We start from the raw sequence: 26,133 nt of genomic DNA on the forward strand, positions 1-26,133 counted from the left end.
TTTTATTTCCGTTTGGAATAAATAAAAAGCACCAGCCAGAGACTCTGAGCAGCCTGCTCCTGATTGAAAACGAAAATGCAGTACGAGTTGCTCGCTCCCTCCGCCGGGAAGCAGCAAGGCAGCGAGCGCGTTCGTATCCCCGGGTTTCGGCCTGTACCAAATCCCTTTCCCCCTCTCCCAGGCGAGGTGGGATAAGTGCACTTAGTCTCTGGCAGGTTCACTCTTCACCTGCATTTCACTTTCTGAGGAGGTGATAATGGCTCCTGGCATAGGATATCTCCGGTGCTGTTTCTCGCCATGTTTAACGTACACTGCACAATACGAAACAGCCACCTTGATTATGGGCAGAAAAATATTTCTCGCAGTGTTTAAAAAAACCAAAAAATTAATGTATTTATTAGGTTGCTGGTTACCCCTTAAATAAAAGCACAGCGGAACTGAAGAAGCCACTGCAGCCCACCCTCAAAGCAAGTGTACGGCGGGTTTACGGGTGCTGCTGATGCAAGTAACCCAGACGGAGTCCGCTCACGTAGCAAAAGCAACCTGCCTGCAGGATTGGGCCCACAAGCATGCCTGCTGCCAGATGTTGCTCTTCATGGTCCCTGTACAGCCTGTATTTTCAGGATGAGCAAAATGCCAAATAAAAGGGTTTTTTTTTTTTTTTTGCTCCTGCTAATTTGCAGCTGATAGACTCATTGAATGCATCTGTTCCTTTGCATGACGACAAAATAGTAATAATGACAATAGAAGAGCATATTTCAGCCTGTGTGTAGCTGAGTGTAACTCAGGGAGTTTTGAAGGGAAAGAAATAGCTGTGTTCGGTGGCTATGGTTCACTTTATTTGGAAAAAAAGTATTGCACGAAAGTGCTTATTTTGATTATCAAGTTCTGATATTTTAAAGCTTTCAGGAAACCTGGTAGTAAGTATTTCAAATAGACAAATCTATTTCAGGTAAGAAATTAGGCCTTATTAGAAGAAAAATGAACGCAAATCAAATTTCAGAAACAGTCCTTGGTTGCACTTTTTTTAAAAATAAAAACTGTGCTTTCTAGGTAACGAAGGGGAGATTCCCTCCCTAGTTTAAGTTTCCAGTAACGATATGTAGGCTGCTCAGGGCTGGGACGCTGGCAAAAAAGTTATACGACTAATTCTAAGCAGGGGAACAGTTCAACTGATGTTCTACTTTCCTGCGTAAAATTACTCACAGCCAGCTTGTGTCGGTTCAAGGTCTTTGTTCATCTATTTTTGGCTATACACAAGGCTATTCTTGTTTAGGTATGAATAAAAACGTTACTCTTGTAAGTAAAACTTTCTTCTGCAGTGCTGTCTATTTCTGTGTATTCTTTATGTTATTGGTTAAATTTAGCTTTGCAATGATTGCTCAGAATTAGCTTTCCTGAAATTACCTCCCTGATACAAATAGCAGTACTGAAGGAGGAGGCTGCTACACCGAATATGGGTTGTGGGATCAAAGCGTGCAGTGGTCCGACCCTAGAGCAGGTAAAACCGCAAAGCCTCTTAACTTGTTATCTGGAACCCTGGTACCAAAGTGAATTGGTAGACCCGATCCAAAGCCATAAGAGTGCTTTCTGGTAAAATTAACTAAAAAGGTCGTGGCCCTGGATCAGGTCATGAACATTTTTGGGGTTGTTATCACTTGTCATTTCAAAAAACCCTGGTGAAATCAGTGATGACAAAAGTATCTTTGCATCCAAGGCTTTCAAAATGCGTTGCAAAAAGAAATGGTGATCCTGTCTCATTGATGGGTAAACCGAGGCACTTGGTGACTAAACCCAACGTTTTCAGGAACGCCTGGTAAAATCTGAACAGGGAAAGTAGTTGTGCGTGGACTTTTCCCCGTGTGTGAATCCAGTTGAGCTGGTGGGACTGCATCCCAGGCGTCAGGTTTGGAGAGCTTCCCTTTGGCTCCTGAGCCTGAATGGCCACCACTCCTCGCAAAGTGGATCTTTATATGTGGTTTGGTTTTCTTTTTTAATCATCTTGAGGGAAAATATGAGCGTAGTGAAGTGTCTTGCTTTGGTAGGATGGGATTTTTTCTTTGTTTGCTCCACGCACGCACTTACGGTGTTGATGGTACTTTGTGTTTATCTTAAAGACAGCATGATGGAAGGAATGTATGTTGCCTACATCAATTCACTCGCCCATATAAACATTTTCAGGGGGAAAGTCTGTATTTGTATTTCTACATTTTGAGATACTCAGCTCTCAATGAGAAATTTTCACAGGTGTGTACAGCTGTCTCTGCTGCTGATTTTAATTTTAAGGGTACATTATCCAAATTTTTGGAAGTCAGGTAGCATGTATCTCGACTTAGCTAACCAGACATGAAGGCAGCCCAGATTTCAATCGATGACTAATTTGTGAGAAGCAGTGAAGTCCTCCTGAGCCCTCGTCTTGTGTTGCACTCGGTAGACCGTGCTTGTCTCCCTCGAGTTAAGGTCGGGCCAGCGTTACAGAGTTTCCCTGTCACGTATTTATTTCATGTGTGACAGGTGTGTTTAGAAAAACGTTACCTGTCTTTTAAGGCACCCCTGAAAGGTTTATTGTAATGCACACTTTATGCAAACGTGTCATTTTCAGCAGTTTCCTTAAGAAGTGCATTTTAAGATGGTTCATTTGCTATCATGAAGACTCCGGGTAGAAGTGAAGTCTGCTTGCAAAATACTGCCAAATAAAGATCTGCCTGCCAAATATACAAAAAAATTATAAAATAGATAAATATGAAAAGAAGTTTGAAGTGTCAAACGCAAGATAACCCCTGCAGCAAAGCAGGAGAAAAACCTTTATTGTTGCTAATCTAAGAGCACATCGCGTGTCAGAGGTCATGTATTTTGCATAAAAGATGTATTGTTTTACATACTCTCAGGAAGGTGAGACCTGACCTGTGATGATGGAGTGCTGTTATGTCCTTTCCAATGCAGAATCAGGAGTGCCTTGCACACGAACCCCGGGGAAGCCGCTGGGGCTTTCTAGACAGCAAACACTTACAAGTTTTGGCCCCTGATTTTCCAGGATTTCATTACAAGAATTGTGAAAAACTGCTCACTCAAAATATATATAAAGTAGTAATAATAATAATGCCAGTTAGCAGCAGATCAAAACAATATTAATTTCATCTCAAAGTAACCTTTTTCCTGGCTAAAAAGAGTCACTGTTCAAGGGTGAAGAGATAGTGCCTCATTCATGTGAAAACCTTTTTCCTTCCAAAATAAATGGCAAATGGATACATTTTCTTTTGAAACAGTTTAATGAAGATTCTGATTTTTTTTTTCCCCAGAGGCTGATATTTTACTAGTTTGGTTAAAAAACAAAAAAAAAAATGCACCTACTTAGGTTAATAGCATAACTTACCGTTTGATGAGTTTCACAAACACCCCCAAAACTCCACATCACTATGTGAATTTTATGAAATGGAGTTTCGCGTAGCTCGCTCTTGCACATGGACACCTCACTGAGTTTCCGTTTCGTATGGTGTCATCTGTGTCGGCAAACTATTGCATATTTCTTTCTGTCTTCCTTACATACTGTTCTGCCTCCCTGCAGCAGCAGATCAACATTTTAGTGAAATTATGTTATAATTTTACTCTATTAAGGTATTTGGTCAATTGAGGTGGAATTAATTCCGAATGCCGTTAGTGGTTTGAGTTAGTAACTTGATCTAAATTAATAAACAAATGTTTTTTCTTTTCTCTTGTACCATATGTTGATTCCAATTACATGAACAGAAAGTGGCAGATTGTCATGTTTCTTAAAAGATTACATACTCTTTTGCATAAGAGAGAGTACACAAGATGCAGTAATATACAGGGTAAAAAAACCCACACGTGCTGTTTTCTCCCTCCTACTTTTTATAAAGATACGCTTTAATTGTTCTTCCCCGTAATAGCCGCCGTTCTTGCCCCCGTGGCAGCCTTGGTGTGCTCTGGTTGTGGTTAACAAGAAGACACCCCAAGAGAGTAAACAACTTTTTGAATTAGGCACGAAAGATGCAGCTAGTTGTAAAACCTCATCTAGGACTGTGTCTCTGTGGAAAAGGGTGAAAAAAGAAAAGATCTAGAAGCTAAAATAGCAGTGATTGCAAATGGTCTTAAAATGCCTAAAGTAAGGAGAACCCATTCAGACAATAGTCAGATCTCTGAAACAAAGGGCTGAACTCATCTATTATTCAAACCGAAAATAGATTGATAGACATCAAGATTAAGAAAGTTTATGCTAGAGAACAAAGATGTCTCATCTCCATGGTTTTCTTTATTTTCTTTTTTCTTTTTTTTCCTCCCAAAGACCAAGTTGTTCTTGCTGAACTGAAGAGCCTCACACTGGCTGGTACTGATAAGCAGCGGTCCTGTGACTTGATTGTTTTTATTAACTCTCTCAGAAAGTCATTCACCATTAAACGTGATTAGGTTCATTTGTTGTTTTATTTATGTTTGCACTTGCAAATGCGGTGCCAATGAAAACGCCTCGGACGTTGCTAACCCTGGCCCAGCAGTCACGTGTGTTGCCCTCTTTCTCTGCAGGGTAAGAAGAGTGACCTTTTTGGGTGGCTGTAACCGAAGATTGCTTCACGGGAGCAACTGAGGAAGGTAAATACAAGCGCAGTTTTGCACGCAGCTCCTGGAGCACGCCTCCGGGACGGAGCCGGTCCAGCAAGCGTGGTTTAGATGCTGGGTTGCGTTATCGGAGGCAGGCCACGTGGGCCAGCCACCGGCAGGGCTGCGTGGCCCAGGGCTCGGACCCTCCCGGCTGTGGAGCAGCCCAACGGAGAGCCCAGTTTGGCCGGTAACCGTGATTGCCTGCTCATTGCTGCAGCGGTTCCACCCGCGTGCTTTTTAGTCTTTTCTGAGCGGCGCGAAAAGGAAAAGAAACAGCGCTCTGTAAAAATGATTTTCATTTAAGGCAACGCCAAAGTCCCTTCCTTCCCAATTAACTCCTTAGCTTTCCGCTGGCCCAAAGTTGCAAGCGGGAAAGGGATATTACCATCACAAAAGTGGTGATTCATAAAATCAACTTGCAGAAGACAGGAGTAGCGCGGGATCGGCGTTGGGTGCTGAGGGGTGTCATCTGACTGAGGTTCATATGGCTGCTTTATAATCACCTTCTTTCAGAAATTAATAGTCGGTTAAGCACCATAGCAACAAGCAACACTGATGTAACCGTTAAGCAGTGGCTGCTGTTCGCTGTGATGTCAGTGCTCGTTAGTACTGTTCCCCTGACCTTGTTTGAATGCAAAATGGTGATTTCATTTTAAACTTAGAATTTTACAGAATGACTAAATGCATCCGAGTGAATGAGAGCTATTTTTGTTTTTGATTTTATTAAAATGTACTTCAGGGGACAAAAATGTCCATGTTCTCTTCTGTTTTAAATTAAAATAGATCTAAGGGTGATGCGTTTTTTCAGTTCTTTGTTGCCAAAAACAGCTATTTAGGGAGCATGAAATTCCCAAAGTTCCAGTGAATGTCGCAGTCCTTGGCCGTGCCCATGGTTTATGTCAGCAGGATGATATATATGCCTCTCTTCGAGATTTGAATATTACTGGTTTTTATGGTGGAGCCCATGAGGTATTAGAGGCAGTTCAGATACTGCAGAAAGGGGCAGGTCCTGCTCTGGAAGGCTTGCCATTTGAGAAGATGGTGGTTCCTTGCTTTGTGGAGATGGTCTCCCTTTTGTTTTTTGTGGAGAAAGGAAAAAATTTAAGTCCCAGGTGCATCAGCCTACTAAAAATTTATGGGATTCTTGTGGAGCCGTGGCTCACTATGGAGGCATAACGCTAGGTGACACAGGGAAACTAGGACTCTTGTTTGTGCTGAGTGCAAAACACTACCTTTAAACTAGCTTCAAGTTTGTGACTGGTGTCTGCAAAAGGGGACGTATTTTGTATTACTACGGTCAGGACACAGCACGTGCCGGGCAAACCCTCCGGCGTGCATCGTTCAACAGCAGCCAGGTTGGGCGATTCGTGGACTATATCACTAGAAAGGACCATTAGATCATTCAGTCCCAACTGCCTGATTGTCCAAGGTCATTAAGCCTCATCCAGGCCCCCTAGACAGAGCTGGTAAATACGGTTCAGGTAACCTCCGTCTTCCGGCAAACAAGCCGGTCTCAGTGGGAAGACACTGAGGAGCAGAGAAAACACCGCTGCCCTTTGTGAATTTTTCCGTGGATGGGGTACTGTGTAGTACACATGCAGGGTGTGTAGGCACGCAGTGCACAAGTTTGAGCACGTGTTTCCAAACCACACAACCACATTCGGAACTTAATGAAAAATAAAGTTGTTCCATGCGTGCTTTAACGTTAGGACAGTGCGAAAATATGGATCCCTCCCGCTCCCATTGCAATGAGGGGTGCTGTTCTCTTTGGGAAGCTATTTTTCTGCAGGATCGGCCCGTAAGCCTGCAAAATATTTGGTAAAATGAAAACGTAATGAATGATCTGTGGTCTGAGAAACTGGATGTCAAATTTAGACTTGGCGAGAATTGAAACGGCCGAGATAATAAACCACGAGAATAGGAGATAGTAATGGAAATAGTGATAGAGTCCTAATTAGAGCAGTGCCACTGAAACAGGGAAGGTTAAGGGCTTGGCTGATTGAGTCTGAGCTCAATTGCTTGATAGCTTAATTTCAGGTGAAATCCCATCTTCTGAGTTAGTGGGTAAGCCGCTCGGCGCGGTTACAGAGCAAGTCTCCGTGCTCCTCGAGGGGCGGCTGCGCGGCCCGCCGCATCCCTGGACGGCGTGGGAGCCTGGCCTCAGGCATGCAAAGCGGGATCCCAGCACAGAGCTGATAAAATAGGTTTTTACGCTTCATGTTTTGCTTGTTTCTTTTTTCCGCGAGCTCCGGAGAAGTCTTTAACAGCGACACAGATAACTGAGCAGATACGGCAAGGGGCTCTGATGGTTAAACCTTCAAGATTAAGCTGTTTACATTCTCCTTTATTTAGCACTGTTAGGCGTAATGCCTAATTATATGCCAGTTTTGCTCAAAGTAAGAATTTGAATCGAAATGTTTGATTTGGGGAGAAGGGAGGGGAAATGTATTTTTACAGAAATTACGGACAGTGTTGTTAGTTTTCTGGGAGCAGTCATTTGTTTAAGTGCATTTTCAATAATCAAACACATTCAGTGAGCATTGTAAATCAGGGATAGCTTGCATGCTGAAAAATTGAAAAGTACAAAACATGCTACTAAAGTTGTACATTATTGATAACAAAAGACACATGCAGACTTTTAAGATAGCAAAGATAGAATCCTTCAGAAAGCCCTGACAGGGAAAAAAATCGACACAAAAGGATTTAGCAAAGTTACACTTAGTTTAAAATTTCAAATCTTAATGCTTGTCAGAATTAAATGCTGATTAAAGGTTGATAATAAAACAGTAGCTGCCTGCTGCAACTCAGAACCGAATAAGATGATCAACAGATGAATCTGTGGGTCTGAGCTTGGTCAGAGCTTTAACTTTTTTAATTCTATTTTCTCCTCTCCTCCTTCCCTGCAAGTCAGGAGAAAGGTCAGAAGGTTTTTTTTTCCAAAGTGCAATACAAAAAATGTGTTGCGCAGTGAAAAAAAAAGTGGTTCTGGGACCAAAAAAAATCATTTTTCTCCAATATTCACGCCACTTTGTTTCCTCAGGAAGAGTTGTAGCTTTAAAACTGTGTCGAATGTGTCACTGTGCCACTTCTTTGTTGGCCTCTGCACACATCTCCCTCTTCTCATATCTCCAGGCTTCCCTACTTAGGACTTCGGGAGATTATTAGAGTGATATTTTTCCCTACTAATTTTGGCACCTTGACTTCTCCTGCTTTTGACCCACTGGTCTTAAAGCATATTACAAAGCAGAAATGGCCCGAAATCCCAGAAGATGCAGTGCATAGATAGCTCTGTGTATGGCTCTAGTACCAACTACTAGAAGCATTTTGCATCGGTGCTTGTATCGCGCTGGGCAGGAGACAGGGATTCAGGAACCACCGCGGTATTTTGCTGTCCGCTGTTTACTTCGTGGTGTGGTGTTAGGCGTGTTGCTCGAGTGACTGGAGTGTCTTTTAGTCCGCATCTAAAACTGCGTTATTTACTTTCTGATTGTTGGGGGAAATTGTAATATCTTACTTGTTAACCCCTTTCAGATGGATAGGCGATGTGAGGTGCAAAGTCTTTCTTTAATAATAGAAATTACAATATTACCTGCACGTTTTGGGGTGAAACGAAAAAGAACTTAATTATGGTCCTGTGGCAACACAGATTGTTCGTACCTGCTTTCATGAGGGGTTTTAGTCTGGAGATGGGTGAAGCCGTGACTTTTCTGAAGCAATTGGGTCAAGAAGATTTAGAAAATAGATTAAGACATTTTGGAATAATTTAGAAAGTATTTGAGCAAATCTCATTAACATGGACCACTAGCATGCGGTATTGAAGACTTCAAAGATCTGTCAGAGGAGTTCTCTCTGCGCTATTGTCTGCCAGCATTAGCAATCTCAAGAGAACATGTTTCTTTTGTTTGCTTTTGGCCCATTTAGCTTTTTTTCTTCTTCTTTTTCTTAATGTTCCTTAATGTATTATAAATCTTCAAGTGGGTTGGTAGAAAAATATGTTTCCCAGCTGTAAGACAGTCAGTAGCAGGTTTTGATCTTCTTATCTGACGCTTGTGGACCGAATCCTTCTGGTCTTCATGAGGCTGCTAAAGTGAGCAAGATTTGGTCAGTGTTTTGCATACTCCTACTGTGTTTCTTCCCGTCGTCTTAGGTAGATGCTTGATACGATCTTCAGTAAAACGCAAGCGCTGGTTTGTATTACCGCTCATCCCATCTGAAAGGCAGCCCGAGCTGTTTGGGGAAGGGCGCTGTAAAAGCTGCATTTGAGTAGTTGGAGCCTGTTCTGGTTCTGCCACCAGTGGTCCGTGAGCGGCCTCTCCTCTCCCACCGATCGTTGCTTTGCCAGAGGCCGTTTTAAACGGGTATATCCCCGGTGTTATTCCTTTCCTGCTTGTGAGCTCTTCCAGGGTAGTGAACTGGCCTTTTCTGCCTGCGTGCTCCGTACTCGGAGGGTGATGTGGAAAGTTTCTCAGCAGCATGCGTGTGTTCCTCAAAGGTACGTACAGCGTGTGGGTCTGCGTGGGGCTGGCAGGAGAAATGGAGAAAAGGAAAGCCTTTCCCCAAAAAAGGCTGTGGGGAAATGGAGTACAGATGCAGGATGCTGGTAGGACAGTCTCTCTCTCTCTCGCCTTCGTAGTGTGACCCCCAAACTTAACTTTCCAAGTCGCTCTGGCAGGACAAGGCTGAGGCTAGCCAGCCTGGGTGTGCGAGGTTGGGTCTCCCTTTCCTTAACTGCCCAGTTCCAGGAAATTCGTGGCAACTTAACATCAGTGCCTCTGGCAAAGGTGCTTAGAATTGGCCTATACGTTCAGAAAAATTGCTTGGAACCGACAAACTGAAAACAGGCTAAAAACGGTTCTGTAGCAGGTACAACGGAAGGGTACGACTGTGGTGGCGTGATCCTGTCCAACTTGGCCTAACCGCAGACGCACCAAGGACAGAGGGTAGGAGGTGCTCGCGGCGCGCTGTGTAGTTCCGGTTGTGCTGCTCCCAGTCTGTTTCTTCGAAGCCGTGGATAACTGTGTGTCAGGACGTGATGTCTTTCACCGTGGCTCGGGTGGGGCAGGAGTTGCAAACGGCAGAGGTGAGAACGGCGTTGCTCCTCATCAGTCCAGAGCCCAGGCCTGGGTTACAGATACCCTGGGCTCAGACTCTGTCTCTAACACAAAACCGAACGTGATGGAAAGATCCAGTTGCGAGGTTTCCTTTCGAAGCAAGTCTACAATTTCACTGTGTGTTGAGAATTGTGCTAAAACTTGCCCTTGCGTCTGTGAAAAAGCGTAATGCAGTGGAGGCAACTGTGCCTGCTGCTTGCCCGTGCAAATAGGCCAACGGGTGTTAAACGCACGGCGCAGTTGTCTGTTAAAATCTCATACCCCTGCCTGCTCCTCATGGCAAGGACAAGAACCGCTTGCAGATTTGCAGGCTCGAAACTTGCCTTTAGAAAATTCGTGTCGCAAAGATGGTGCTCACGCCCGTGTTTTCAAATCTAGCAAAGTGAGAAAATGACACCAGAAATAGATTCTTATTGCATGTTTCATATTTTATTCAGTCATCTCTTAGGTCATTGCCTGTTGCCTTCTTCCACACCAGAAGTATATCTTCCGGCATACTTAAGTTATTGTCCTACAGCAGTAGCAACGATATTTTACAGTGGCAGTGTTACAAGAGCAGTGATGTCAGCGGGCATTACAGGAGGCCACCCTTTCTATTTGGTAGCTAGTACTAAAGCCAAGGCATTAAAAAAAGAATGTTTTTGGCCCCGATTGCCTACCCATATTTCTCATTGCAACATATGAAAGTGTTTTTCACTTCTGCTAATGGCAGGAACTTCAGACGCCACCTCCAAGATGTTTAATTGCTAAGTGTTTCTCCCGGTGCAATCTGTGAATTTTAATTTGGGACTCTCCCACCTCTGCTGCCCATATACTTTTCAGTGTGTTTTGCGTAACAGTGCTTAATTGCAGAAGGGTCATTTCTGACTCTGAGCTCACTGTTTATTTTTTTAGTAGGGTAGCACAAACATTTGGACATTTGTAACTAAGACTCTGACGTCATTTCCATTGCAAACCATTAATATCAGTAGTTTATAACATGGCTTTTCAGAATACATTTCTGTTGAAATATGATGATCCCTTTAGTATTTTATTTTAAACAAGTAAAATTATTTTTCCTTTTTTTTTTTTTTAAACAGAGATAAATTGGCACCTTTTGAGTAATATCTACTTTCTTCTCCCGTCATACCCTTTGGAGTATTTTTAATAGCAGAGTCCCTGTGCTTATCCATATTATATTTGTAATACAAGTGTTTCATTTAATCCTCTGACACGTGAAGGGTTAGTGGATGCCACCGATGGAAGGAAGCGTCTGTGGAAGGGCACAGCGTTTCCTGCCAGCGGGAAACTTCCACCAACAAAACGCTGGTATAGCGAGAATGACATTAGTAATTGTTTGTAAAAATCTGGGAAATAGAAAGTGCTACTTTTAAAAGCCACCAACAGCATAAATCAATAACGTGGGCAATGAGACAATTTCCTTTTGGGGAGGGAGGGGGATTTTTAACTCCTTTTTATCTTGAAAAGTTATTTCCAGCTAAAATGCCTTGTGGTTACTTTTACTCTTTGCATTTACTTTATGGCTGCCATTATTCTTCATTTAAATTTTATTCTGCTAATTGGACGAGATAATTTTCATTGGGAAAATTTTGTTTTTAGAAGCTTTATTGAATGCAATTTGAACATTGTTGAAAATGCTATTTTTGGAAAACATCAGAAAAATGATTTGCTGAAGCATCGCAGATTCTTTTGCATCTTTATTCCTCTTTGAGATCTGATGTCCAGCGAGAAATAGTTTGCTTTTTTGTTTGTTTCCTTTTGCTTTAAGGAGGGATAGATGGCTGCTTTTGGTGCTACTTGCTAAGAACATTCAAAGCTCTGAGAGCTGCCTTTGGGAGAACACTAAAATAAGCCCACAGGAGGTCTTGTAAAAGTTGTAAGAAATCGTAAGCATGTCTGCTGAGTCAATTATATGAGACAAATTGCCAGGGTAAGACTGCACGGTTCCAGACTTGTTATTTGCTCTCCGTTATCTTTAAAACAGTTCTGATCTACCTTTGATTTCACAGCAGATAAATACATGTTTTGGAGGAAAAAAATATTAATTGGGCAAAATAGTTTTAGAAATTGAAAGAATTATCTGGATTTATGTTCATGTAGTTAAAAGGAGAATCTGGCCTATCTTTCTTCTTTTGAAAGTAGGATAAATGAAACTAGTTTAAAGCTGCTGAATTTGGCATTTTAAAATTTATCTTTAATGAGATTGAGTACATGAGGTGATTTTTTTAAGATCACTTGAATTTTAATTTTGAAGTTATTGTGTTTTAAAAAAAAAATTAAAAAAATTCAAATCTCTGACAGCATTCACAATTTTTTGCAGAGTTCATTAACCTTACCATGAGTTCCTGAGAATTGCTTAAAGGGTAGTGCGGTTCCCACATGTGTATAATGTAAATCCCACGTGTGCTAGATAATTCTCTAAAAGTTTGTGTAGTTAGTATACTGTCATACGTTTATGATATGCAGGCCAGCTGGAGTATTACCGCTCCGTGAGGTGTCATGGTTAACTCAGCTTGAAGTACACTCAGAACAACTGTAGTTTTTTCTAGGTACTTGATACAGTCACACAGTCCAGGAAAGTCCTTTTTTCCTTTTCTCTCAGCCTCTCCCCTTTCCCAGCACAGCCGATATGTTGGAAAGGAGAGGAGCTGTGATGCCTGTGCCCATGCTTGCGTCCCAGTGCCACTTAACCCATGATGGACACGTGGTGTGCACTGATTGTGATGTCCTTTGCATTGCAGTGTCACCAAATCTCTTACTGCTGCGTTTTAGACTGACTGGTCTTTGGTTTAGGAGGAGGGGAGGTCCTATGGGTACCACGGGGTCACCTCTGTCACAGCCTATCTAATGTCGTACAATTCATAGATCAAAGTGCTAGATGCATGTGCATAGGTCTGTCCACCCTGGACATCTGGTGGGCTGCCACAGGGGAGCAAACTTTCTGGGAAATATGTTGCTTGGGAATATGTTCAACTGCTTTTCTTTGTTTTTGTTTTGTTGAGGCATTGACTTTGAAAGAGTTGTTTGTCCCATAGATTTACTCTGCCTTTTCACAGTTCCTTTCTTCCATTTTTCTGCTGTCTTTTCTCTTGGCTAGGGCTTGGAGCAATGTGACCCTGATAATCAGAAAGGCTGCGTTTGGGTTTTTTCTCCTGATGTATTGCATTTGTGGGTTCTCCTGAAGCCACCTTGTCCACAGGTTTGGACCAGGTTAGAGGGCTGTACTGGGACAACCTGCAGCGATGGCAGTGGCTGTGTGGGACTCGGGCTGTCACTGCACTTGTCACCCGAGCAAGGCACGCTCTGCGTGCCTGCTCCTGCGATACCTGCCTTAGTGGTGGAGCTGTAGTTTCCATCCTGGATCTCAAGTGTTTCCAGCCGGCTTCTGGTCTTGTCCCATGTGTTTTGGGACATGCAGCCGTTCAGGTGGCCTCCCCAAGCGACTCTCTTCCGAGTCTCAGCATCTCCATGGATTCTGCTATTTGTACTCTCTTGTAGCCTATGTTTATCTACGAGCTTTCCTCTGTTTGAGGTTTTTCTGTGAGTCTTGTCTGTCCTTGCAGGACCTTCCTGCAGATCCTTGCTGCTGTCTGGAAGAAGGGTTCAAACCCACTTCCTTGTCTGCGCCTCCTCCGTGTGACCCGGCAAGTGCTGAGGCTCTAGACAGCTTCTCCGTCATAAGGTCATGCACCCCCTGCTCCTCTCTACCCTCTCCTGCTGTCTCCTCTCCTGTCTCAGCCCTTCCTCTTGGTGTGAACACTGCCGTTATCCTCCGCATATGGGATACTGGCTCATCCAAAAGGGGAAGATCCAGGACTGCTTCCTCCCTGTATAGTCAAAGCAGTCAATAGCCTACAGCGAGCCCTCCACGTGCTTGTTGGGGACCATCCCAGGGGCCAGCGTTTAGTTAGCCTAACGCAGAGTTAATTAATGGGCCGAGAAGTCCTTCTCCCTGAAGGAGGGGAAAAATGGCCCAAACAAACTTTGTAGATGTTTGAGCAGGTTTTTTTATATTATTATACTTGCAAATGAGCGGATAGAGACTTTCCTGCATTTTCTCCTTTGGCATGGACATCTGTCTGGTCACTGCCTGCGAAGAGCGATCTGTGGCATCATCTGGATAAGACCTTAGCGTATCTCGGGGGGGGGGGGGGAACTAGAGTTTATCATAGTTTTATATTGGGTTTCCCTCAGCATGTAACTGGATGCATTAATAGTGACATGATTGCAGTGTGACCTGGACTTTAATGGGTTTGAACTTGGAACTGTTTAGACATTAAGAAAAAGCCCTCGCTCCCCACGTGTATTCAGCAACTGTATTTTTTATGTAGAAGCCCGAGCTGTAAAGGTTCAGTGGCAGTGTATTTTAAACTTTCGGATGAAAAGGCCCAAATATCTGCCAGAAACCGGGCTATTTCTCTCCTAATGCAGATGTATGACTTCTGGGACATGCATACGTGAAAAAGACAACGTGCCTTGGAGAGGTTTAAAAGCTACATCTTTGTTTTGTTTTGCTAGAGGCAAGCAAAACGTCAACGCCCCTTGACCAGGGGAGAGGGGTTTTGCTGGGGATGCGTGCGTCTCTCCTGAGCGCGAGCTGGGAATCCGGCTTTTGGGTCTGTTTCCCACCTCCGAGGCTGAGTCACTTTGTGGCATGGGTACTGCTTGTTCTGGACAAAGCTTGCTTGTTTTTTCTTGACTTTTGTACGTTGCCAGTTGAGGATGATGTACCATCCAGAATATACTCTTCTCGTATGTCAAACCTCAACTGTGGCAACAACCCCGTGATTTGGTACTCCTGTCTGCAGCAGGAGCCAGGTTTGCCCCTCTCCTCCTCAGAGAGACATCGCAGGTTAGGTTTTTTGTCTGTTGGGTGTTGGAGCATCTCAGAAAGGTGCAAATTTTTTATTTTTACTTAAAAAAAAAAAAAAAAATCCTGCAAGGCCTACAGCTTTGGAAGGTACGTCCCGTTCTTCTCCCACCTGGCCGTGTCCCAAAGAAGGCTTCTTTACCAAGTTTCCGCTTGAAAGGAATTCCATTTACGAAGTTATCAGCTACCTAAAAACAGATGAGTATTAAGGAAGGACTAATGCCAGTTTTGCTTTAGTGTTATGTGCAGAGCTCTCCCGTAATGATACAGAAGTTAGTCACCTGCCATCGGAGTCGTTTCCAGGGAATGATGACAGAGAGACCTGGAGTAAAAATGTCTCTGCGGAGGGCTATTGGCAGATTTACTGACCACCAGTTCAGACTAGATTGCCCTTTTTTTTTTTTTTTTGGTGTTAAGAATTACTGTGCACTGAGTTTACTTATTAAATTGCTAGATTAGTACTGAGCAAGCTGCGATGTTGTAACACGTCCGTGTTATGTCGGGAAAGCAGTAGCCCTGCCTTACCCCACTCTCTCCTTCTGAAATCCAGGGCAGATCTGTGCTTGGGGGTATCCAGCTCCTGCTCTTTCACAGAGTAGTAAAGGCATTATGTTTCATATATAATGCTTTTACTAGGGATGTAAATTGTTGGTCTACAGACCGCTGCTTTAGTTCAGATTTTTCTGTAAAACATTAATGAGCGTTTCAGTTTTGGGAGGGGGGGGAAATTACAAGTAATGATGACATTGTATAAAAATGTAACAGCTAATGCGTATGTTCTGTTGGTTTGCCTTGTCTTATAGGAACATCATTTTTGCACATCAGTATTAACAATGCAAACACCCTGAAATGCTAATAGCACTAGTAAGCTTTTAATTCCGTGGAATTTATTGCTTGCTGTATTTCCATGAATTTATAACGCTTTGATTCTTAAGAGCCCCATTTAATCAGTTTTGCCTGGCACAGAACATAATAAACAACTTGCTGGTGCTAAAGTGCCACATGGGGGAGGCTGCTAACAAGAAAGTTAAATGCTTCTGCCACTAGCAGTTTCTTCGCTGTATTTTTCATGAGCTGTTACTACCAGTAATGTACTTTGCTAGCTTTAGAGCAGTGGTTAAACACAGTGACAAACCAAACAGCACTCCAGCGCTGTAAACACCCAAAGCAATACCATTTCTGTTCAGAGCTACGGTTTAAGCCAGATTTGAGGCTCGGTATCGTTTTACAGTGATCAGTTTTTTTTTTTTTTCCCCAAAAGGCCTTGTTTTTCTTGATATCTCAATATGGGACTTTTAGGAATAAGTGGTGAATGGTTGCTGATCAAGAAAAACAGGGTGTGGAGAGAGAAAGAAAAAGATTGAAACCTCCTAAAAAACAATTCTTGTTTGTTTATGCTGCTTGACCATAAAAGTACAGAAGACTGTCTTAATAGACGGATATACCAGCTTATCAAGTGCTTTAAAGCAGAAAATGTCATTTGAATCTCAAAACTGCACCAACTTTATATAATTACCCTTTTAATTATCCCCAGCGGCCCATGAAATTTGTAAAATAGAGCACTGAGAGTTTGATTTACTTACATGTTGCACTTTAGTGTTATGCTCTTAATGAATATTGTTTAGTACTAATGTCAAGCTGAGACTTCTGAGTATTATGGGGAGGTGCGTGCTACAAAGCTGGGTATTCAGGTGGGACTCGAGGAAACTCCATCTTAAATGAAGAGTATGTATATAAGTAAAGCGATAGGCTGTAATTTTGGCTGCCTGAATAGAAGCTGTATTGATTTTCTCCTTTGCATGTAAAAGTAGTTTACTCTATTTAATCATGCCAGGGAAATGACCGTTTTGAGGGCATTTCTTTGCTTCTGGGGCGCTTCCACCCATGCTCCGTTTCTGGGTCAGCTCCTCCCTAGTTACGGAGGACGGTTGTGCGAGTCCTCTGGAGGACCAGAACGTGGGAACCACTGCTCTAATTAACGGCCTTGGTGATCTTAGGAGGTAACGGCTTCAGCCCATGGCAAGGCAGTAGCCGCGGGGGGATCGGGGAGGCCACGCGCCCACCAGGGCCGAGTTTGCCTTCGGCGCCAGCTGCGCTCGCTGGCCCCGCTCGCCCCACCGGGTTTCCTCGAGGTCCCATGGGGACAGCGGAGGAGGAAACGAGCTAAAAAACACCGTTTGGAGCCATTCCTGCACGGCGCCCGTTTTAAGTCCCGGACTTCAGTTTTAGGTATTGACTTTGCCCAAAAAGAAGGGAAGAAGAGAGGAAATTAGTGGAAGAGAGCAAATTAAGGCATAGAAAATCAAAATTCACAACGCTTTTCACACGGGTGAGTGGCTCTTGGAGGGCTGGGCTGGTTCCCTCTTAGCGCACATGCCACGGTTTCCTCTCACCTTTTGAACTGAGCAGACGCTCTGTCAGGTAAGAGCAACGTGCGAGGGCTGGTCCGGTAGGTTGGACCAGTGGGGTGATTAACCTAGCAGCCCTGATAGGGGACGGCAGCGGGTGCCTCCGAGGGAAGTGGAAAAAGCGTGAGTTTTTACTTTTCTTCCCAAATTTGTCCTCAGGTTTTTCTGTGTTCATTGCCATAACGTTTTAGCATTCCTCTTATCTGGGCACGTGTTGCTTTGGCCATCCTGCTGAACCTCAGCGTGGTACCTCAGCGTGGCTCCGGATTCCGTAGACAATTCGTGTAGTGCCGAGTTAAAACTTTTCCAATTTGTTTTTCCAATTTGTGACTCTTCCTGTGCACTTATGTACACTGTATATGAACACTGCAGTTGGAGGAGAGAAACAATGGAAAATCTGTCATTTCCCAACTTTCACATAATAAAGACAAAATTTGAGGTCAAATTCTGGCTCAAATAATTAATAGCAGAATTTCGTTGACTCCTAGAAGGCTAAGGTTTTATAATACAATTTTTTTTTTAAGTTAAAAAAAAAAAAAGGTTTAAATGTTTGGGGTTTGTCTGAAATTTAGAAAGGCAAAATTACTTTAGCTGTTTATGGAAACACGTTTCAGGAAACTGATTTCTGGAATTCTGAAATTTGAATTTATTTATATTTGGAAATATCTTGTTTTAAAAAAGCTCGAGGGAACAGCTCATGAAGAGGCTAATTAAGCATTTTTGTACCGTGTCTAGCACAATGAGGCTCCTTTTTTGTTTGTCCCGAGGCCCTGCAATAATAAACAAAATTACTCCTAATAATTGGGAGGCTTGATTTAAGTTGCGCTGACTGCAGAGTGTAGGCAGTGTCAGCTTTCAGTAAGTGCATCAAGGCTGACCTTGAACTTGAGTCTGCTGATAAGGGCAGTGCAATAGCCAAGTCGTATCTGAGAGTACGTTGTCGTGTGCAGCGTTGCTGATGGTCTTTGCCAGTGTTTCTTCATCCTGTTTCTCATGTTCTCTCTGTGGCCAGAATCTGGGCAAGCCAGTCCTGATGCACACAATAATTTTGGTTAGCAGAACCACTGCAGATAGTCCAGGTGCTCCCGCTTTGCAGAGCCGGGAAAGACATGCCAAATTCGGTATAGGGAACATAAGAAGATAAATTTGTTGTAACAGAAGTGGTTATTTTGGCTCCGTTTTGTTTTATGTGGTATGTTTTCTGTCTCCTCTACCACTGTGCATGGGTGCGTCTCTCCCCTCTGTTTAAACAGCTTTTTACATGTGTGTGGTATCGTATCACACTCTTAATTCACCAAGTGACGGTAGAAGTCAATGAATTTGTCTATCTTTTGCTATTGAAAGGGTTGGAAGTTTGCCCGAGCACCAAATTGCGTGGCATGAAATTACAAAACATTTAGTTTCCAAATCTGATTTTTCCCTTGTGAATTTTTCTCGCTAGCTCAGAGACAAGACCCATCTTGAACAGCCCTTCCTGAGGTGGTGCTAATAACCGCGTTGGAGAATGTCCTGTGGCTTGGAATAACAGCCGCTTGGAAAGAGGACTCTTACTCCATAACAAGTGTCCTCGTGGGTGAAGTTTTTCAGGAGCAGTTAATGTGCTTTCAGTGCTCTCCGTGTCTGTCTTCATGGTAATGCGTAGCCGTGGGGACTGTGTGGTCACCGGCTGTGACGCTGCTCCACCAGAACAAGCCATTGCAGGCTGCCGCTACAAATCTGCTTGTCAGAGATCGTCTCCGTATGTCATTCTGTGTCTAAACATCAATATTTGGGCAAGAGTTTGTGGTCCTTTTGGAGTCATCAAACTTGTGATGATTCTGAAAAATAAAAAAAACACAATCCAAGTGAAGTAAAGAGAGGCCTAACCCCAATTTATTAACTCTATATTGTCCTTCTGCAGCAGTCTGACATCATGGATGTGGACCTAAACATGACCTCTCACCTCAGAAGTCACTGAGAGTAAGTGAAATTTCTGAAAGGTGGTTTTCCTCCTGTCTGAACTTGGAAGCACAAAGTAGAAGGTTAAGAAGGAGAGGACCCCCTGGACCTAGCGGTTAGACTAACATCGAGCCACCCAGCTGAGGAGGGATGAGGGAGCTGAGCCATAGGCATTCTTGTTTTCAAAGTTGGTAGGAAATGCTTTTCTTTAAAAAAAATTTTTGAATTAATGTTCTTTTTTCCTGTAGGAGCCAATTTTCTGATCTCCAGTTAAGATAATGAACTTGAACTGGCCTTGAATTTCTGGTCTCCATTTCACTGTTTTTCATGAACTGTAGTTTTTTACACTTGGCAAATTATATATTTTTGCAGTACAGCATGCCATTTGCTTTTAAGAAAAGAAGGGAAGGGAGAAAGAAGCTGTGTTTCCTTTTAAAGCTCTTTGGATCCCTTTGCATATGCTTTTGCATATTCTTGGCCAGTCTGGCTTTGTTTTATGTGTTTGTGGCATTTTTCTTACACTTTGTGAAATCATTAACATTAATGGGGATCTGCGAGTGTAACAAGAGGAGAATATACCCCAGAGTGTATTACTTAATTTCCCTTTGAAGTGGAATGAAGGTGTCCAATTGGCCATATGCTGTGATTTGCCATCGTCGCGAGTAGTTTTTGACTCCTTATAGAGTAGGTTAATCTCTCCTAGTGAGCCTACGATTAATCACGCTTGATTGTATATGGCATAGATAGATAGAGACCACCTTTAAAAGGGCCAGTAAGTTTCTGAGACATCTTTTCCAAGCCAGAAGCAATAGATGCACAGTATAAATGCACAAGAACCGTTTGCCCCTGCAAAAATTGTGCACTCACATGATTAGTGAGGCGTGATATTAAATTATTTGAGCTCTGTGCATAAATATATACTGAGAGAAGCCCTATAACGGGGGATTTTGAAAGCACTTTTCCTCTTCATGGGCCAACTGCTCTGATGCAGATCAGGCTAACGTTATTTCAGAGGAGCTCTGCCCAGTCACGGCAGCTGAAGATCTCGCCCTGCCCGCGTGCGTGTTGCATGGTCCCACACCCAGAGGGATGCCTCCTCATGTGTTTTGGGTGGACTTTGCAGCTTGATTGGAAATAGGACTGCAGTAAACAGCAACTGTGTCTCAGAAATATCCCCAGCGCTACAAACTGTCACTGTTTCCACTTCTTTCCAAGGCCCCTTCTTGGGGGCTGATACTGCAGCTATATTAAAAGCACTGTAATATAAGCTGTGGTGTTGACCCTGGGCGATATTGTGGTATGGCTAAGAAATACTTGCAAAACCTTGGTTGTATGGTTGTAGCTTGTTTAAGATGCAAACTTATATTTGAGTCTGCCTGGCTCCCTGCAGTGTAAAGCTGCAGAGATATTTCTGAGATCTTGGAAGAGATGGTTTGTAGTCTGCTTTTTTTTTTTTTTTTTTTTAATACTGTGTTTTTCTCACCGTGGTGTTTATTAACATCTTCCCTGATGTCCGGTTACAAGGGATGGACGCATAAAAGTTTACATGAAAATACATTTCTCTTTTAAGTGTCCTGTTCCTGCGATTGCATCGGCAGCTTTAAACTGAAACCAATTCCATCCTGTTTCATCCTTTAGCGCTCAAACCTGGTAGGCAGAGAGGAGCGGGATTTTGCTTGCATCTAAAATTGGCCTTGTCCTGTTCCTTTTTAATCTCCATTGGCTCACTGATTTGAAATCGCAGGTGTGCCCGGCAAGCAGAGCCCCCTCACAAGCTCGCGGCAATGAGAAGGACCTCTGCTCCCCCTCGAGGGAGCAACCACGCTTGGAGGAGACAAAGCTTGGATCCAGCTTTTTATTCCTGCTTCTTCCACTAGTGGCTTAAAACACTCCAACAGGAGTTTAGAGTCAGGGCCAATGATTTTCTTTCTTTCTTTCTTTTTTTTTCCCCCCGCTTCGCTTTGACTTAGCTGAGACCTGTAACAAGGCGCTCGGGACACAGTTCGGTGCGTTTGGGGGACACGGTGGACATGAAGGATCTGCCTGTTTGCTTAAAGAGCTGCCGGCACCTGAGGCAGCCAGCCCTGCTTTGAGCCAATTCTCCGCGCTTTAGCAAAGAGCAGAAAGAGGGCAAACGGCAATATGGCAGGTGTCTAGTCAAGCAAGCGGCGACACTGCGCCCACGTCCCGGTGTCGAGATACGTGTGTACGGGAGAGATGCACTTTTATCTCCTTGCTCACCATCGTCAGGTTTGGTGAGCCTGGAGTCGTACCTGCGAGCCAGCGGCATGGCGAGGGCTTGAGGGCGGCCAGGAATTTTGCCAGGAATTTGCCCACGTGCTTTAGCGTCCAACTTATTTTAAATGGAGAGCTAATGGGGGGTTTAATAATTGTTTTGAAGCGGTCTTGAAAGAGAAATGCTGTTTTAATGGTTTTACAGGTATGCTATATAGCCATCCATTGACTCCCCTAGTTCTTTTTACTTCAAGTCCTTTCACTGGGACTGGGAGCTGGAGTACACAGAGCAGACCTTAATGTCCTTAACCCAGGCATTTAAAACTGGTGAGCAATTTTGGAGTGCCTAACTTAGAGACACTGCTCAGCGGCCTGGCTTGCAGAGGGCTCAGCCCTGAAAATCAGACCTTTTCAGCTCTGCAAATCACAACCTGAGATGCTAGAACCAGTAGTCAGACTTTGGCCTTGTTCTTCGTAGCGGAGTCTGCTGGCTGGTTTTGGTTTGCTTTGATCTGGTTTTCATTGGTTTGGTTTGCAAAAGTTTGGCAGGGAATTTCTTGTTCTGCCTTTCTAAGGGCTTTTGTCCTGCCTCTGTGAAGTGAAAGACCAATCTACCGAACAGCACGGTAAAAGCAGGTCCTACCCAGAGTCGTCTGGGTTTCTTTTCGCTGGTAGAGCTTTCCCCCCAACAATGCAAATAATATATTTGCAACTTTGGATACCTCGGACCAAATACTGGATGTTTTCCAAATACGGTCTGATACCATGTCCCCTGGTTAGCCAAAAGACATCAAACCAGATTGACTGTAACAATGTGTAAACTGAGCTAAAGGACTGTTTTCTTGTCTCTTTTCCTAACGTAGCATGCAGTAAGGCTCGCACGCTGCTGCACTGGAGCTCCAGCAGGGGTTTGGGTAGTTTGAGAGGAAAATTGCATGGAAGTTGCATGTCACTCAAGAGGAGACCACGTGAGAAAAAATTACTGCCGGTACAGTCAACAGCCAGACTCAACCTTTGGGTTATAGTTGTAACACGCAACATTTTAGAAACGTTAATTATTATTTCTGGTACCCTAAGCAGGGAATGTGTACTGTTGCGTTAGCTGTTGCAAAAACGAATCAAAAGACAGACCTTTTCCCTTTCCTGGTTCAAAAGGAAATATGCTCTCTGCTTAATTTCCATTTGAACAGAAAACAGTTTTAATAACCGTAATTACTGTAGTTGGCCTTTTTCCTCCTTTCCTAGGATCTTCTAAGAGCATTAATATAATTGTACCTGGGAAGGGAAGAGGCCAGGAATAGGTGAGAAGTGCCTATTTATAAGTGCCCTCCTCCGAGCTCCCAGTTTGCTTTAACTGTGAGCCTGCTTCCCATGAACAGGACCTCCTGCCGGTGGAGGGACCTCTCAGAAGTCTTCCAGGTTGGTGGGTGTTTGTCCGTGTGTGAATACGGGTGCACGCTTCTGCACATGTCTATCAAAACGGTAACGTTGTCTTCTGTGATTATTTCATGCTACTTATCTCCAGCAATTTCTTTCTGAAGAGCTGCTCTTGCAGACAGTTGACGTTTCTGAACGACAGCTCCGGGTCTGATTCATCGGGAGCTGCGACTGCGTGATGGGTTCTTCCTTGTCCACTTGGGGCTGGGCTCGCTGTTCCTCTCCCACTCATGGCTATTCCCACATGCGTTGTGTGATCAGGTCACTGCAGAAAGCTTGCAGCGCGTCCGACCGGGAGGTCTTGCGGCATTAGCGTTTATGGCCGTGGCCGATTTTCTCTGCAGCCCCCTTAGGTGGGGAGTCCGATGCGCTCAGGGGAAGGGGGGAGCCGACAGCTGCCCCGGTGGCGCAGAGGAGTGGGAAGAATGTATGACTTTGCAGAAGCATAGGGCTACCTCCAGCCACAAAAATGAGGCTATAAAAATGATTAATACATCTCTTCTGTCATCCGTAGATCTGACAGTCTTTTGTATAACTTATAAATTAAAGGTCTGGGAGGCGTATATGTGTTTTTTCCTTTAGCAGTGAAACTGAGGCAGATAAGCTGTTGAATAATTTATTTCGTCATCCAGTAGCGTTGGAGGAAGTGTTGGGAGTAGATCCCTGGAAATGTCTCTTTTAACAGCAGGGGCAGAATTTGCCATTAGCACTAGGGAGATCAGGGTAGCACCCCATGCTATGCCTTAACCCTGAGACTTTAACCTCAGACTCCATGCAAAACAAGACAGGGCCTTAACTTCAGAGGTCTCATCAGAAAGATCCCGACAAAGTAAACAGCATGACACTTAATTTATCTACCCCAGAAACATGAAGGGCTCAGTCGACCTGATGAGATCTGTGGTTCCAGGGAGTCTAGGTATTTAAAACCTGATGCTCAGCCTGCTAAGCCATCCCCTGCAGCTTTCCTTAGTGCATAAGATATGAAAAAATCTCCTGTCCTGCAAAACAGATATTAAATTGGATACTCTTTCACCCTGCCATGATAAGAAACGCGGCAGAGAGATGCAGGAAAATGGAATGCTGCTTAGAAAGAAAATATATTTGAATCTAACATAAAATTTAGTGAGATAGGAGGATTTTCAGTGCTAGTAGCAATACCGTCCCCAATGAGTTACTGAAAATTCAACTCTCCCTGTAGTTTTTGCACTGCATTGTGAATAAAAATGGTTGTGATTGATGAAGCGTTTGGTGTCTCACTGTAAGTTGGTCAAGAGGGACTTTTAAATCACCCAAATGAAATATTGCATTATCATGAACAGTAATATGTAACTGTTAAGTATGCCATTGCTTATCATAAGCTCAAGCTCCTTCAGAGCTCTACCGGTGAAAAATCTTTGCACATAGTAGAGGACAGCCTTGGTGACACTTGCAGATCCTAATTGGGAACGCCAGCCAGGGTTGTGCCCGTGCTTCCTGGTGGGAACGTGGGGGTTTTGGAAACCACATTCTGCCACACTGGAGGAGATCCCTGAATCCTCACAGGGAGAGAGCAATTCAGCTGAGGCAACAGGGAGAGAGGGGTTTTCTTTCTTTTGCCCCCTTTTTTTTTTTTTTTTTAAAGAGGCTAGAAGGAGGAAAAGGCAATATGCCTTTGTTTGCGGAAGGGCATGGACCCATTAAACAGATGTGGAAAGCCTTAGCTATAAATTTCTGCCCCCTATGCAGGGGTTGTTACATAGTTTTATTGCATATTATTATTTTTTTTCTATAAAGCTTTTTACCAATTCTGTGCATGATATGAGAAAACAGAGTTGATGTTTCATTGGAAACCATCAGCATAGCATAAAAAATTCTTAATTTCTAGATTCTTTACTGAAACCTAGAAAGAGGTCAGTGCTGTTTCTAGGTAAAGCATCCCTGTTGAAAAAACCCTGCTGCACCTGATATGACTAAATGCCAATTCCATTGGGCTGCAGTTTTCTGTGTCCAGAACCATCCGCGAAGACCTTGCAGCTGTTTCTCGGAACGGGGTTAGAGAAATGGATGCTGCCCTGGCTGGGCGAGATCGAATTTAAAACCCATGAGTTAGGAAGCCTTGGGATTCTTCACGTTTTGGGGCTGAGATGTGGAAACTGGCAGGGAGCTCACCCTGAGGTCAGTGATGTTGCTTTGGCCGTACTGCACCACCTTATCGCAGGTTGGCCAAGCTGCAGGTCTCCAAAAACGCTCCTGCTGTCGAGTTGGACCGGAGTCTCATGGTTCGTCCGTAATGCACAAAATTGGCGATGGCTCACGTCGAAATAGGTGACTTGCTCTGGCAGTCGCGGTTCACGTCTCTCCTGGTCCTAGTCTGCTCGTTTTCCTGCTGCCTGAACTGGCTTTTGTCTCCTCTCTATTCAAATCTGGTGGCTTTCTCTTCCTCTTCCACGCTGCCTGGGCACCAGTGTGGGTAGGTGGGGAATGGTGATACACGCGTCCCGCCCACGAACGTCTCCTTCTGGCTTGTTTTCAAGTCTGTGTCCCCAAATGTGGGAGCTCAGTGACTTCTCAAAGAAACGGTCATCGGGGTCGCTTACCAGGAACAGGTCAGCGTTTTTCCTGATCTCTGTTTTCAGGAGCGCCTCAACGGTTTTGGCTCAGACTTTTTACACGAAGTTGTCCTGTGGCAGAATGCCCAGCAAAGAAAAGTTCGGTGCAAATGGTTAAAATTTGGCAGTTTCAGTAGTAGCTGAGAACAAGGTCGTTAAGATGGGAAGTGTCAGCAGTAGATGGTATTACTGGTCAAGCCAGTAGGATGCTTGTATATGTGCACGCACATGTGCAAGGAGGGGAGGCAGGACTACAAGTATGCGTGTGCAATATTTACAAAATACTAATGTTTTAAGCAGCGTAAAGTTAGAGGAAAAACCACGTGTGTCGGGGGCCTGGGCCCTGCTGGTGTTACCTACCTGGAAGTGCTTGGGTTGCTTCGCCAGCCCGTGTTTTCCTGCTGGCGCGGTGGCGCTCGGCAGCTAGCCCTGCGGCCGTCCCCCCGCATCGACAGTAATCCCAACTCTTCCACCTAAACTGAAACATTCATTAAACTTTTATCTGAATAGGAAAGCTTCGCGTTTTCTTGACAGAACGGATTCTGTGGCTACTAATTTATTACTGCAATTTAAGAAACAGACGTCTGTCTGACATGTGCCATGTAGTTCAGTAGGTCACCAGTGACATCATACTTAAAATCGTTATCTTTGCAAACTGTGCATTTTGGGTAAAAGCTTTTATTTATAGTCAGTCATTAAAATTGAGACCTGATATTTACTTTTCCTCTGATTAGGTTAAAGAGTGAATATGAACAAAAAGTACCCTTTGGTTGCCACCAAGCAGTTTACAAACTGTGCTATTCACAGGCAACCTTTTTAAAGGTATTATGTTAAACCATTATGGGCTTAAACGGTATGTTTTAGTTAATACATTTGTTTTTCCACTGCTGAGGCTGGATTCAAAGCTGATTTGTGTCACGGGGGATGTATTT

At 43.8% G+C, this 26,133-nt stretch overlaps 1 protein-coding gene across 25 annotated transcripts in view; it reads left to right on the forward strand.

Annotated features, from left to right (window-relative positions):
- FOXP1 (forkhead box P1) overlaps positions 1-26,133 on the forward strand; it is a 388,378-nt gene that overhangs the window by 159,471 nt on the left and 202,774 nt on the right. For all 25 annotated transcript variants that reach the window (XM_068907706.1, XM_068907674.1, XM_068907708.1 and 22 more), the window contains one exon: positions 4,540-4,605. The gene's annotated coding sequence lies outside the window, so the exon portion shown is untranslated. The remainder of the gene's footprint in view (positions 1-4,539; positions 4,606-26,133) is intronic.

This window comes from Struthio camelus, chromosome 14, assembly GCF_040807025.1.
Source record: "Struthio camelus isolate bStrCam1 chromosome 14, bStrCam1.hap1, whole genome shotgun sequence".
NCBI lineage: Eukaryota > Metazoa > Chordata > Aves > Struthioniformes > Struthionidae > Struthio > Struthio camelus.